Raw genomic sequence first — 14,226 nt, 5'->3', positions numbered from 1 at the left:
GCACTTTGCAAAAAACAGCTCTGTTTTCTTTAAAAAAATGGGATGTGTCCACGTTGTGCTTTGGGGTGTGTCCTGTCGCGGCCGCTAGGCCTACCCACACAACTGAGGTATCATTTTGATCGGGAGACATGGGGGAACGCTGGGTGGAAGGAAATTTGTGGCTCCTCTCAGATTCCAGAACTTTCTGTCACCGAAATGTGAGGAAAATGCGTTTTTTTAGCCAAAATTTGAGATTTGCAAAGGATTCTGGGTAACAGAACCTGGTCAGAGCCCCACAAGTCACCCCATCTTGGATTCCCCTAGGTCTCTAGTTTTAAAAAATGCACAGGTTTGGTAGGTTTCCCTAGGTGACAGCTGAGCTAGAGGCCAAAATCTACAGGTAGGCACTTTGCAAAAAACAGCTCTGTTTTCTGTGATGTGTCCACGTTGTGTTTTGGGGCATATCCTGTCGCAGGCGCTAGGCCTACCCACACAAGTGAGGTATAATTTTTATCGGGAGACTTAGGGGAACGCTGGGTGGAAGGAAATTTGTGGCTCCTCTCAGATTCCAGAACTGTCTGTCACCGAAATGTGAGGAAAATGCATTTCTTTTAGCCCAGGTTCTGGGTCCCAGAACCTGGGCAGAGCCCCACAAGTCACCCCATCTTGGATTCCCCTAGGTCTCTAGTTTTCAAAAATGCACAGGTTTGGTAGGTTTCCCTAGGTGCCGGCTGAGCTAGAGTCCAAAATCTACAGGTAGGCACTTTGCAAAAAACAGCTTTGTTTTCTGTGATGTGTCCACGTTGTGTTTTGGGGCATATCCTGTCGCGGGCGCTAGGCCTACCCACACAAGTGAGGTATCATTTGTATTGGGAGACTTGGGGGAACGCTGGGTGGAAGGAAATTTGTGGCTCCTCTCAGATTCTACAACTTTCTGTCACCGAAATGTGAGGAAAATGCATTTTTTTAGCCAAAATTTGAGGTTTGCAAAGGATTCTGAGCACCAGAACCTGGGCAGAGCCCCACAAGTCACCCCATCTTGGATTCCCCTAGGTCTCTAGTTTTCAAAAATGCACAGGTTTGGTAGGTTTCCCTAGGTGCCGGCTAAGCTAGAGGCCAAAATCTACAGGTAGGCACTTTGCAAAAAACAGCTCTGTTTTCTGTGATGTGTCCACGTTGTGTTTTGGGGCATATCCTGTCACAGGCGCTAGGCCTACCCACACAAGTGAGGTATCATTTTTATCGGGAGACTTGGGGGAACGCTGGGTGGAAGGAAATTTGTGGTTCCTCTCAGATTCTACAACTTTCTGTCACCGAAATATGAGGAAAATGCATTTTTTTAGCCAGAATTTGAGGTTTGCAAAGGATTATGGGTACCAGAACCTGGGCAGAGCCCCACAAGTCACCCCATCTTGGATTCCCCTAGGTCTCTAGTTTTAAAAAATGCACATGTTTGGTAGGTTTCCCTAGGTGCCGGCTGAGCTAGAAGCCAAAATCTACAGGTAGGCACTTTGCAAAAAACAGCTCTGTTTTCTTTAAAAAAATGGGATGTGTCCACGTTGTGTTTTAGCGTGAGCTCTGTCGCGGCCGCTAGGCCTACCCACACAACTGAGGTATCATTTTTATCGGGAGACTTGGGGGAACGCTGGGTGGAAGGAAATTTGTGGCTCCTATCAGATTCCAGAATTTTCTGTCACAGAAATGTGAGGAAAATGCATTTCTTTTAGCCAAAATTTGAGGTTTGCAAAGGATTCTGGGTAACAGAACCTGGTCAGAGCCCCACAAGTCACCCCATCTTGGATTCCCCTAGGACTCTAGTTTTCAAAAATGTACAGGTGTGGTAGGTTTCCCTAGGTGCCGGCTGAGCTAGAGGCCAAAATCTACAGGTAGGCACTTTGCAAAAAACAGCTCTGTTTTCTGTGATGTGTCCACGTTGTGTTTTGGGGCATATCCTGTCGCGGGCGCTAGGCCTACCCACACAAGTGAGGTATCATTTTTATCGGGAGACGTGGGGGAACGCTGGGTGGAAGGAAATTTGTGGCTCCTCTCAGATTCTAGAACTTTCTGTCACCGAAATATGAGGAAAATGCATTTTTTTTGCCAAAATTTGAGGTTTGCAAAGGATTCTGGGTACCAGAACATGGGCAGAGCCCCACAAGTCACCCCATCTTGGATTCCCCTAGGTCTCTAGTTATAAAAAATGCACAGGTTTGGTAGGTTTCCCTAGGTGCCGGCTGAGCTAGAGGCCAAAATCTACAGGTAGGCACTTTGCAAAAAACAGCTCTGTTTTCTGTGATGTGTCCACGTTGTGTTTTGGGGCTTATCCTGTCACAGGCGCTAGGTCTACCCACACAAGTGAGGTATCATTTTTATCGGGAGACTTGGGGGAACGCTGGGTGGAAGGAAATGTGTGGCTCCTCTCAGATTCTAGAACTTTCTGTCACCGAAATATGAGGAAAATGCATTGTTTTAGCGTAGAATTTGAGGTTTGCAAAGGATTCTGGGTACCAGAACCTGGGCAGAGCCCCACAAGTCACCCCATCTTGGATTCCCCTAGGTCTCTAGTTTTAAAAAATGCACAGGTTTGGTAGGTTTCCCTAGGTGCCGGCTGAGCTAGAGGTCAAATTCTACAGGTAGGCATTTTGCAAAAAACAGCTCTGTTTTCTTTAAAAAAATGGGATGTGTCCACGTTGTGTTTTGGGGTGTGTCCTGTCACGGCCGCTAGGCCTACCCACACAACTGAGGTATCATTTTTATCGGAAGACTTGGGGGAACGCTGGGTGGAAGGAAATTTGTGGCTCCTCTCAGATTCCAGAACTTTCTGTCACCGAAATGTGAGGAAAATGCATTCCTTTTAGCCAAAATTTGAGGTTTGCAAAGGATTCTGGGTAACAGAACCTGGTCAGAGCCCCACAAGTCGCCCCATCTGGGATTCCCCTAGGTCTCTAGTTTTAAAAAATGCACAGGTTTGGTAGGTTTCCCTAGGTGCCGGCTGAGCTAGAAGCCAAAATCTACAGGTAGGCACTTTGCAAAAAACAGCTCTGTTTTCTTTAAAAAAATGGGATGTGTCCACGTTGTGTTTTGGCGATAGCTCTGTCGCGGCCGCTAGGCCTACCCACACAACTGAGGTATCATTTTTATCAGGAGACTGGGGGGAACGCTGGGTGGAAGGAAATTTGTGGCCCCTCTCAGATTCCAGAATTTTCTGTCATAGAAATGTGAGGAAAATGCATTTCTTTTAGCCAAAATTTGAGGTTTGCAAAGGATTCTGGGTAACAGAACCTGGTCAGAGCCCCACAAGTCACCCCATCTTGGATTCCCCTAGGTCCCTAGTTTTCAAAACTGCACAGGTTTGGTAGGTTTCCCTAGGTGCCAGCTGAGCTAGAGGCCAAAATCTACAGGTAGGCACTTTGCAAAAAACAGCTCTGTTTTCTGTGATGTGTCCATGTTGTGTTTTGGGGCATATCCTGTCGCGGGCGCTAGGCCTACCCACACAAGTGAGGTATCATTTTTATCGGGAGACTTAGGGGAACGCTGGGTGGAAGGAAATTTGTGGCTCCTCTCAGATTCTAGAACTTTCTGTCACCGAAATATGAGGAAAATGCATTTTGTTTGCCAAAATTTGAGGTTTGCAAAGGATTCTGGGTACCAGAACATGGGCAGAGCCCCACAAGTCACCCCATCTTGGATTCCCCTAGGTCTCTAGTTATAAAAAATGCACAGGTTTGGTAGGTTTCCCTATGTGCCGGCTGAGCTAGAGGTCAAAATCTACAGGTAGGCACTTTGCAAAAAACAGCTCTGTTTTCTGTGATGTGTCCACGTCGTGTTTTGGGGCATATCCTGTCGCGGGCGCTAGGCCTACCCACACAAGTGAGGTATCATTTGTATTGGGAGACTTGGGGGAACGCTGGGTGGAAGGAAATTTGTGGCTCCTCTCAGATTCTACAACTTTCTGTCACCGAAATGTGAGGAAAATGCATTTTTTTAGCCAAAATTTGAGGTTTGCAAAGGATTCTGGGCACCAGAACCTGGGCAGAGCCCCAAAAGTCACCCCATCTTGGATTTCCCTAGGTCTCTAGTTTTAAAAAATGCACAGGTTTGGTAGGTTGCCCTAGGTGCCGGCTGAGCTAGAGGCCAAAATCTACAGGTAGGCACTTTGCAAAAAACAGCTCTGTTTTCTGTGATGTGTCCACGTTGTGTTTTGGGGCATATCCTGTCGCGGGCACTAGGCCTACCCACACAAGTGAGGTATCATTTGTATTGGGAGACTTGGGGGAACGCTGGGTTGAAGGAAATTTGTGGCTCCTCTCAGATTCCAGAACTTTCTGTCACCGAAATGTGAGGAAAATGCATTTTTTTTAGCCAAAATTTGAGGTTTGCAAAGGATTCTGGGTACCAGAACCTGGGCAGAGCCCCACAAGTCACCCCATCTTGGATTCCCCTAGGTCTCTAGTTTTCAAAAATGCACAGGTTTGGTAGGTTTCCCTAGGTGCCGGCTGAGCTAGAGGCCAAAATCCACAGGTAGGCACTTTGCAAAAAACAGCTCTGTTTTCTGTGATGTGTCCACGTTGTGTTTTGGGGCTTATCCTGTCGCAGGCGCTAGGCCTACCCACACAAGTGAGGTATCATTTTTATCGGGAGACTTAGGGGAACGCTGGGTGGAAGGAAATTTGTGGCTCCTCTCAGATTCCAGAACTTTCTGTCACCGAAATGTGAGGAAAATGCATTTCTTTTAGTCAAAATTTGAGGTTTGCAAAGGATTCTGGGTCCCAGAACCTGGGCAGAGCCCCACAAGTCACCCCATCTTGGATTCCCCTAGGTCTCTAGTTTTCAAAAATGCACAGGTTTGGTAGGTTTCCCTAGGTGCCGGCTGAGCTAGAGTCCAAAATCTACAGGTAGGCACTTTGCAAAAAACAGCTCTGTTTTCTGTGATGTGTCCACGTTGTGTTTTGGGGCATATCCTGTCGCGGGCGCTAGGCCTACCCACACAAGTGAGGTATCATTTGTATTGGGAGACTTGGGGGAACGCTGGGTGGAAGGAAATTTGTGGCTCCTCTCAGATTCTACAACTTTCTGTCACCGAAATGAGAGGAAAATGCATTTTTTTAGCCAAAATTTGAGGTTTGCAAAGGATTCTGAGCACCAGAACCTGGGCAGAGCCCCACAAGTCACCCCATCTTCGATTCCCCTAGGTCTCTAGTTTTCAAAAATGCACAGGTTTGGTAGGTTTCCCTAGGTGCCGGCTAAGCTAGAGGCCAAAATCTACAGGTAGGCCCTTTGCAAAAAACAGCTCTGTTTTCTGTGATGTGTCCACGTTGTGTTTTGGGGCATATCCTGTCACAGGCGCTAGGCCTACCCACACAAGTGAGGTATCATTTTTATCGGGAGACTTGGGGGAACGCTGGGTGGAAGGAAATTTGTGGCTCCTCTCAGATTCTAGAACTTTCTGTCACCGAAATATGAGGAAAATGCATTTTTTTAGCCAGAATTTGAGGTTTGCAAAGGATTCTGGGTACCAGAAGCTGGGCAGAGCCCCACAAGTCACCCCATCTTGGATTCCCCTAGGTCTCTAGTTTTCAAAAATGCACAGGTTTGGTAGGTTTCCCTAGGTGCCGGCTGAGCTAGAGGTCAAATTCTACAGGTAGGCATTTTGCAAAAAACAGCTCTGTTTTCTTTAAAAAAATGGGATGTGTCCACGTTGTGTTTTGGGGTGTGTCCTGTCGCAGGCGCTAGGCCTACCCACACAAGTGAGGTATCATTTGTATTGGGAGACTTGGGGGAACGCTGGGTGGAAGGAAATTTGTGGCTCCTCTCAGATTCTACAACTTTCTGTCACCGAAATATGGGGAAAATGAATTTTTTTAGCCAAAATTTGAGGTTTGCAAAGGATTCTGGGTACCAGAAGCTGGGCAGAGCCCCACAAGTCACCCCATCTTGGCTTTCCCTAGGTCTCTAGTTTTCAAAAATGCACAGATTTGGTAGGTTGCCCTAGGTGCCGGCTGAGCTAGAGGCCAAAATCTACAGGTAGGCACTTTGCAAAAAACAGCTCTGTTTTCTGTGATGTGTCCACGTTGTGTTTTGGGGCATATCCTGTCGCAGGCGCTAGGCCTACCCACACAAGTGAGGTATCATTTGTATTGGGAGACTTGGGGGAACGCTGGGTGGAAGGAAATTAGTGGCTCCTCTCAGATTCTACAACTTTCTGTCACCGAAATGTGAGGAAAATGCATTTTTTTAGCCAAAATGTGAGGTTTGCAAAGGATTCTGTGCACCAGAACCTGGGCAGAGCCCCACAAGTCACCCCATCTTGGATTCCCCTAGGTCTCTAGTTTTCAAAAATGCACAGGTTTGGTAGGTTTCCCTAGGTGCCGGCTGAGCTAGAGGCCAAAATCTACAGGTAGGCACTTTGCAAAAAACAGCTCTGTTTACTTTAAAAAAATGGGATGTGTCCACGTTATGTTTTGGGGCATATCCTGTCGCGGGCGTTAGGCCTACCCACACAACTGAGGTATCATTTTGATCGGGAGACTTGGGGGAACGCTGTGTGGAAGGAAATTTGTGGCTCCTCTCAGATTCCAGAACTTTCTGTCACCGAAATGTGAGGAAAATGCATTTCTTTTAGCCAAAATTTGAGGTTTGCAAAGGATTCTGGGTACCAGAACATGGGCAGAGCCCCACAAGTCTCCCCATCTTGGATTCCCCTAGGTCTCTAGTTATAAAAAATGCACAGGTTTGGTAGGTTTCCCTAGGTGCCGGCTGAGCTAGAGGCCAAAATCTACAGGTAGGCACTTTGCAAAAAACAGCTCTGTTTTCTGTGATGTGTCCACGTTGTGTTTTGGGGCTTATCCTGTCGCAGGCGCTAGGCCTACCCACACAAGTGAGGTATCATTTTTATCGGGAGACTTAGGGGAACGCTGGGTGGAAGGAAATTTGTGGCTCATCTCAGATTCCAGAACTTTCTGTCACCGAAATGTGAGGAAAATGCATTTCTTTTAGCCAAAATTTGAGGTTTGCAAAGGATTCTGGGTACCAGAACCTGGGCAGAGACCCACAAGTCACCCCATCTTGGATTCCCCTAGGTCTCTAGTTTTCAAAAATGCACAGGTTTGGTAGGTTTCCCTTGGTGCCGGCTGAGCTAGAGTCCAAAATCTACAGGTAGGCACTTTGCAAAAAACAGCTCTGTTTTCTGTGATGTGTCCACGTTGTGTTTTGGGGCATATCCTGTCGCGGGCGCTAGGCCTACCCACACAACTGAGGTATCATTTTGATCGGGAGACTTGGGGGAATGCTGTGTGGAAGGAAATTTGTGGCTCCTCTCAGATTCCAGAACTTTCTGTCACCGAAATGTGAGGAAAATGCATTTCTTTTAGCCAAAATTTGAGGTTTGCAAAGGATTCTGGGTACCAGAACCTGGGCAGAGCCCCACAAGTCACCCCATCTTGGATTCCCCTAGGTCTCTAGTTTTCAAAAATGCACAGGTTTGGAAGGTTTCCCCAGGTGGCGGCTGAGCTAGAGGCCAAAATTTACAGGTAGGCACTTTGCAAAAAACAGCTCTGTTTTCTGTGATGTGTCCACGTTGTGTTTTGGGGCATATCCTGTCGCAGGCGCTAGGCCTACCCACACAAGTGAGGTATCATTTTTATCGGGAGACTTAGGGGAACGCTGGGTAGAAGGAAATTTGTGGCTCCTCTCAGATTCCAGAACTTTCTGTCACCGAAATGTGTGGAAAATGCGTTTTTTTAGCCAAAATTTGAGATTTGCAAAGGATTCTGGGTAACAGAACCTGGTCAGAGCCCCACAAGTCACCCCATCTTGGATTCCCCTAGGTCTCTAGTTTTCAAGAATGCACAGGTTTGGTAGGTTTCCCTAGGTGCTGGCTGAGCTAGAGGCCAAAATCTACAGGTAGGCACTTTGCAAAAAACAGCTCTGTTTTCTTTAAAAAAATGGGATGTGTCCACGTTGTGTTTTGGGGTGTGTGCTGTCGCGGCCGCTAGGCCTACCCACACAACTGAGGTATCATTTTGATCGGGAGACTTGGGGGAACGCTGGGTGGAAGGAAATTTGTGGCTCCTCTCAGATTCCAGAACTTTCTGTCACCGAAATGTGAGGAAAATGCGTTTTTTTAGCCAAAATTTGAGATTTGCAAAGGATTCTGGGTAACAGAACCTGGTCAGAGCCCCACAAGTCACCCCATCTTGGATTCCCCTAGGTCTCTAGTTTTAAAAAATGCACAGGTTTGGTAGGTTTCCCTAGGTGCCAGCTGAGCTAGAGGCCAAAATCTACAGGTAGGCACTTTGCAAAAAACAGCTCTGTTTTCTGTGATGTGTCCACGTTGTGTTTTGGGGCATATCCTGTCGCAGGCGCTAGGCCTACCCACACAAGTGAGGTATAATTTTTATCGGGAGACTTAGGGGAACGCTGGGTTGAAGGAAATTTGTGGCTCCTCTCAGATTCCAGAACTTTCTGTCACCGAAATGTGAGGAAAATGCATTTCTTTTAGCCAAAATTTGAGGTTTGCAAAGGATTCTGGGTACCAGAACCTGGGCAGAGCCCCACAAGTCACCCCATCTTGGATTCCCCTAGGTCTCTAGTTTTCAAAAATGCACACGTTTGGTAGGTTTCCCTAGGTGCCGGCTGAGCTAGAGGCCAAAATCTACAGGTAGGCACTTTGCAAAAAACAGCTCTGTTTTCTGTGATGTGTCCACGTTGTGTTTTGGGGCTTATCCTGTCGCAGGCGCTAGGCCTACCCACACAAGTGAGGTATCATTTTTATCGGGAGACTTAGGGGAACGCTGGGTGGAAGGAAATTTGTGGCTCCTCTCAGATTCCAGAACTTTCTGTCACCGAAATGTGAGGAAAATGCATTTCTTTTAGCCAAAATTTGAGGTTTGCAAAGGATTCTGGGTCCCAGAACCTGGGCAGAGCCCCACAAGTCACCCCATCTTGGATTCCCCTAGGTCTCTAGTTTTCAAAAATGCACAGGTTTGGTAGGTTTCCCTAGGTGCCGGCTGAGCTAGAGTCCAAAATCTACAGGTAGGCACTTTGCAAAAAACAGCTTTGTTTTCTGTGATGTGTCCACGTTGTGTTTTGGGGCATATCCTGTCGCGGGCGCTAGGCCTACCCACACAAGTGAGGTATCATTTGTATTGGGAGACTTGGGGGAACGCTGGGTGGAAGGAAATTAGTGGCTCCTCTCAGATTCTACAACTTTCTGTCACCGAAATGTGAGGAAAATGCATTTTTTTAGCCACAATTTGAGGTTTGCAAAGGATTCTGAGCACCAGAACCTGGGCAGAGCCCCACAAGTCACCCCATCTTGGATTCCCCTAGGTCTCTAGTTTTCAAAAATGCACAGGTTTGGTAGGTTTCCCTAGGTGCCGGCTAAGCTAGAGGCCAAAATCTACAGGTAGGCACTTTGCAAAAAACAGCTCTGTTTTCTGTGATGTGTCCACGTTGTGTTTTGGGGCATATCCTGTCACAGGCGCTAGGCCTACCCACACAAGTGAGGTATCATTTTTATCGGGAGACTTGGGGGAACGCTGGGTGGAAGGAAATTTGTGGCTCCTCTCAGATTCTACAACTTTCTGTCACCGAAATATGAGGAAAATGCATTTTTTTAGCCAGAATTTGAGGTTTGCAAAGGATTATGGGTACCAGAACCTGGGCAGAGCCCCACAAGTCACCCCATCTTGGATTCCCCTAGGTCTCTAGTTTTAAAAAATGCACAGGTTTGGTAGGTTTCCCTAGGTGCCGGCTGAGCTAGAAGCCAAAATCTACAGGTAGGCACTTTGCAAAAAACAGCTCTGTTTTCTTTAAAAAAATGGGATGTGTCCACGTTGTGTTTTAGCGTGAGATCTGTTGCGGCCGCTAGGCCTACCCACACAACTGAGGTATCATTTTTATCGGGAGACTTGGGGGAACGCTGGGTGGAAGGAAATTTGTGGCTCCTCTCAGATTCCAGAATTTTCTGTCACAGAAATGAGAGGAAAATGCATTTCTTTTAGCCAAAATTTGAGGTTTGCAAAGGATTCTGGGTAACAGAACCTGGTCAGAGCCCCACAAGTCACCCCATCTTGGATTCCCCTAGGACTCTAGTTTTCAAAAATGTACAGGTGTGGTAGGTTTCCCTAGGTGCCGGCTGAGCTAGAGGCCAAAATCTACAGGTAGGCACTTTGCAAAAAACAGCTCTGTTTTCTGTGATGTGTCCACGTTGTGTTTTGGGGCATATCCTGTCGCGGGCGCTAGGCCTACCCACACAAGTGAGGTATCATTTTTATCGGGAGACGTGGGGGAACGCTGGGTGGAAGGAAATTTGTGGCTCCTCTCAGATTCTAGAACTTTCTGTCACCGAAATATGAGGAAAATGCATTTTTTTTGCCAAAATTTGAGGTTTGCAAAGGATTCTGGGTACCAGAACATGGGCAGAGCCCCACAAGTCACCCCATCTTGGATTCCCCTAGGTCTCTAGTTATAAAAAATGCACAGGTTTGGTAGGTTTCCCTAGGTGCCGGCTGAGCTAGAGGCCAAAATCTACAGGTAGGCACTTTGCAAAAAACAGCTCTGTTTTCTGTGATGTGTCCACGTTGTGTTTTGGGGCTTATCCTGTCGCAGGCGCTAGGCCTACCCACACAAGTGAGGTATCATTTTTATCGGGAGACTTAGGGGAACACTGGGTGGAAGGAAATTTGTGGCTCATCTCAGATTCCAGAACTTTCTGTCACCGAAATGTGAGGAAAATGCATTTCGTTTAGCCAAAATTTGAGGTTTGCAAAGGATTCTGGGTCCCAGAACCTGGGCAGAGCCCCACAAGTCACCCCATCTTGGATTCCCCTAGGTCTCTAGTTTTCAAAAATGCACAGGTTTGGTAGGTTTCCCTAGGTGCCGGCTGAGCTAGAGTCCAAAATCTACAGGTAGGCACTTTGCAAAAAACAGCTCTGTTTTCTGTGATGTGTCCACGTTGTGTTTTGGGGCATATCCTGTCGCGGGCGCTAGGCCTACCCACACAAGTGAGGTATCATTTGTATTGGGAGACTTGGGGGAACGCTGGGTGGAAGGAAATTTGTGGCTCCTCTCAGATTCTACAACTTTCTGTCACCGAAATGTGAGGAAAATGCATTTTTTTAGCCAAAATTTGAGGTTTGCAAAGGATTCTGAGCACCAGAACCTGGGCAGAGCCCCACAAGTCACCCCATCTTGGATTCCCCTAGGTCTCTAGTTTTCAAAAATGCACAGGTTTGGTAGGTTTCCCTAGGTGCCGGCTAAGCTAGAGGCCAAAATCTACAGGTAGGCACTTTGCAAAAAACAGCTCTGTTTTCTGTGATGTGTCCACGTTGTGTTTTGGGGCATATCCTGTCACAGGCGCTAGGCCTACCCACACAAGTGAGGTATCATTTTTATCGGGAGACTTGGGGGAACGCTGGGTGGAAGGAAATGTGTGGCTCCTCTCAGATTCTAGAACTTTCTGTCACCGAAATATGAGGAAAATGCATTGTTTTAGCGTAGAATTTGAGGTTTGCAAAGGATTCTGGGTACCAGAACCTGGGCAGAGCCCCACAAGTCACCCCATCTTGGATTCCCCTAGGTCTCTAGTTTTCAAAAATGCACAGGTTTGGTAGGTTTCCCTAGGTGCCAGCTGAGCTAGAGGTCAAATTCTACAGGTAGGCATTTTGCAAAAAACAGCTCTGTTTTCTTTAAAAAAATGGGATGTGTCCACGTTGTGTTTTGGGGTGTGTCCTGTCACGGCCGCTAGGCCTACCCACACAACTGAGGTATCATTTTTATCTGGAGACTTGGGGGAACGCTGGGTGGAAGGAAATTTGTGGCTCCTCTCAGATTCCAGAACTTTCTGTCACCGAAATGTGAGGAAAATGCATTCCTTTTAGCCAAAATTTGAGGTTTGCAAAGGATTCTGGGTAACAGAACCTGGTCAGAGCCCCACAAGTCGCCCCATCTGGGATTCCCCTAGGTCTCTAGTTTTAAAAAATGCACAGGTTTGGTAGGTTTCCCTAGGTGCCGGCTGAGGTAGAAGCCAAAATCTACAGGTAGGCACTTTGCAAAAAACAGCTCTGTTTTCTTTAAAAAAATGGGATGTGTCCACGTTGTGTTTTGGCGATAGCTCTGTCGCGGCCGCTAGGCCTACCCACACAACTGAGGTATCATTTTTATCAGGAGACAGGGGGGAACGCTGGGTGGAAGGAAATTTGTGGCCCCTCTCAGATTCCAGAATTTTCTGTCACAGAAATGTGAGGAAAATGCATTTCTTTTAGCCAAAATTTGAGGTTTGCAAAGGATTCTGGGTAACAGAACCTGGTCAGAGCCCCACAAGTCACCCCATCTTGGATTCCCCTAGGACTCTAGTTTTCAAAAATGTACAGGTGTGGTAGGTTTCCCTAGGTGCCGGCTGAGCTAGAGGCCAAAATCTACAGGTAGGCACTTTGCAAAAAACAGCTCTGTTTTCTGTGATGTGTCCACGTTGTGTTTTGGGGCATATCCTGTCGCGGGCGCTAGGCCTACCCACACAAGTGAGGTATCATTTTTATCGGGAGACGTGGGGGAACGCTGGGTGGAAGGAAATTTGTGGCTCCTCTCAGATTCTAGAACTTTCTGTCACCGAAATATGAGGAAAATGCATTTGTTTTGCCAAAATTTGAGGTTTGCAAAGGATTCTGGGTACCAGAACATGGGCAGAGCCCCACAAGTCACCCCATCTTGGATTCCCCTAGGTCTCTAGTTATAAAAAATGCACAGGTTTGGTAGGTTTCCCTATGTGCCGGCTGAGCTAGAGGCCAAAATCTACAGGTAGGCACTTTGCAAAAAACAGCTCTGTTTTCTGTGATGTGTCCACGTCGTGTTTTGGGGCATATCCTGTCGCGGGCGCTAGGCCTACCCACACAAGTGAGGTATCATTTGTATTGGGAGACTTTGGGGAACGCTGGGTGGAAGGAAATTTGTGGCTCCTCTCAGATTCTACAACTTTCTGTCACCGAAATGTGAGGAAAATGCATTTTTTTAGCCAAAATTTGAGGTTTGCAAAGGATTCTGGGCACCAGAACCTGGGCAGAGCCCCACAAGTCACCCCATCTTGGATTCCCCTAGGTCTCTAGTTTTCAAAAATGCACAGGTTTGGTAGGTTTCCCTAGGTGCCGGCTGAGCTAGAGGCCACAATCTACAGGTAGGCACTTTGCAAAAAACAGCTCTGTTTTCTGTGATGTGTCCACGTTGTGTTTTGGGGCATATCCTGTCACAGGCGCTAGGCCTACCCACAGAAGTGAGGTATCATTTGTATCGGGAGACTTGGGGGAACGCTGGGTGGAAGGAAATTTGTGGCTCCTCTCAGATTCTAGAACTTTCTGTCACCGAAATGTGGGGAAAATGCATTTTTTTAGCCAAAATTTGAGGTTTGCAAAGGATTTTGGGTACCAGAAGCTGGGCAGAGCCCCACAAGTCACCCCATCTTGGATTTCCCTAGGTCTCTAGTTTTAAAAAATGCACAGGTTTGGTAGGTTGCCCTAGGTGCCGGCTGAGCTAGAGGCCAAAATCTACAGGTAGGCACTTTGCAAAAAACAGCTCTGTTTTCTGTGATGTGTCCACGTTGTGTTTTGGGGCATATCCTGTCGCGGGCACTAGGCCTACCCACACAAGTGAGGTATCATTTGTATTGGGAGACTTGGGGGAACGCTGGGTTGAAGGAAATTTGTGGCTCCTCTCAGATTCCAGAACTTTCTGTCACCGAAATGTGAGGAAAATGCATTTTTTTTAGCCAAAATTTGAGGTTTGCAAAGGATTCTGGGTCCCAGAACCTGGGCAGAGCCCCACAAGTCACCCCATCTTGGATTCCCCTAGGTCTCTAGTTTTCAAAAATGCACAGGTTTGGTAGGTTTCCCTAGGTGCCGGCTGAGATAGAGTCCAAAATCTACAGGTAGGCACTTTGCAAAAAACAGCTCTGTTTTCTGTGATGTGTCCACGTTGTGTTTTGGGGCATATCCTGTCGCGGGCGCTAGGCCTACCCACACAAGTGAGGTATCATTTGGATTGGGAGACTTGGGGGAACGCTGGGTGGAAGGAAATTTGTGGCTCCTCTCAGATTCTACAACTTTCTGTCACCGAAATGTGAGGAAAATGCATTTTTTTAGCCAAAATTTGAGGTTTGCAAAGGATTCTGAGCACCAGAACCTGGGCAGAGCCCCACAAGTCACCCCATCTTGGATTCCCCTAGGTCTCTAGTTTTCAAAAATGCACAGGTTTGGT

The sequence above is a fragment of the Pleurodeles waltl genome, unplaced genomic scaffold, assembly GCF_031143425.1.
Source record: "Pleurodeles waltl isolate 20211129_DDA unplaced genomic scaffold, aPleWal1.hap1.20221129 scaffold_80, whole genome shotgun sequence".
Lineage (NCBI taxonomy): Eukaryota > Metazoa > Chordata > Amphibia > Caudata > Salamandridae > Pleurodeles > Pleurodeles waltl.
This window is presented reverse-complemented; position numbering follows the sequence as displayed.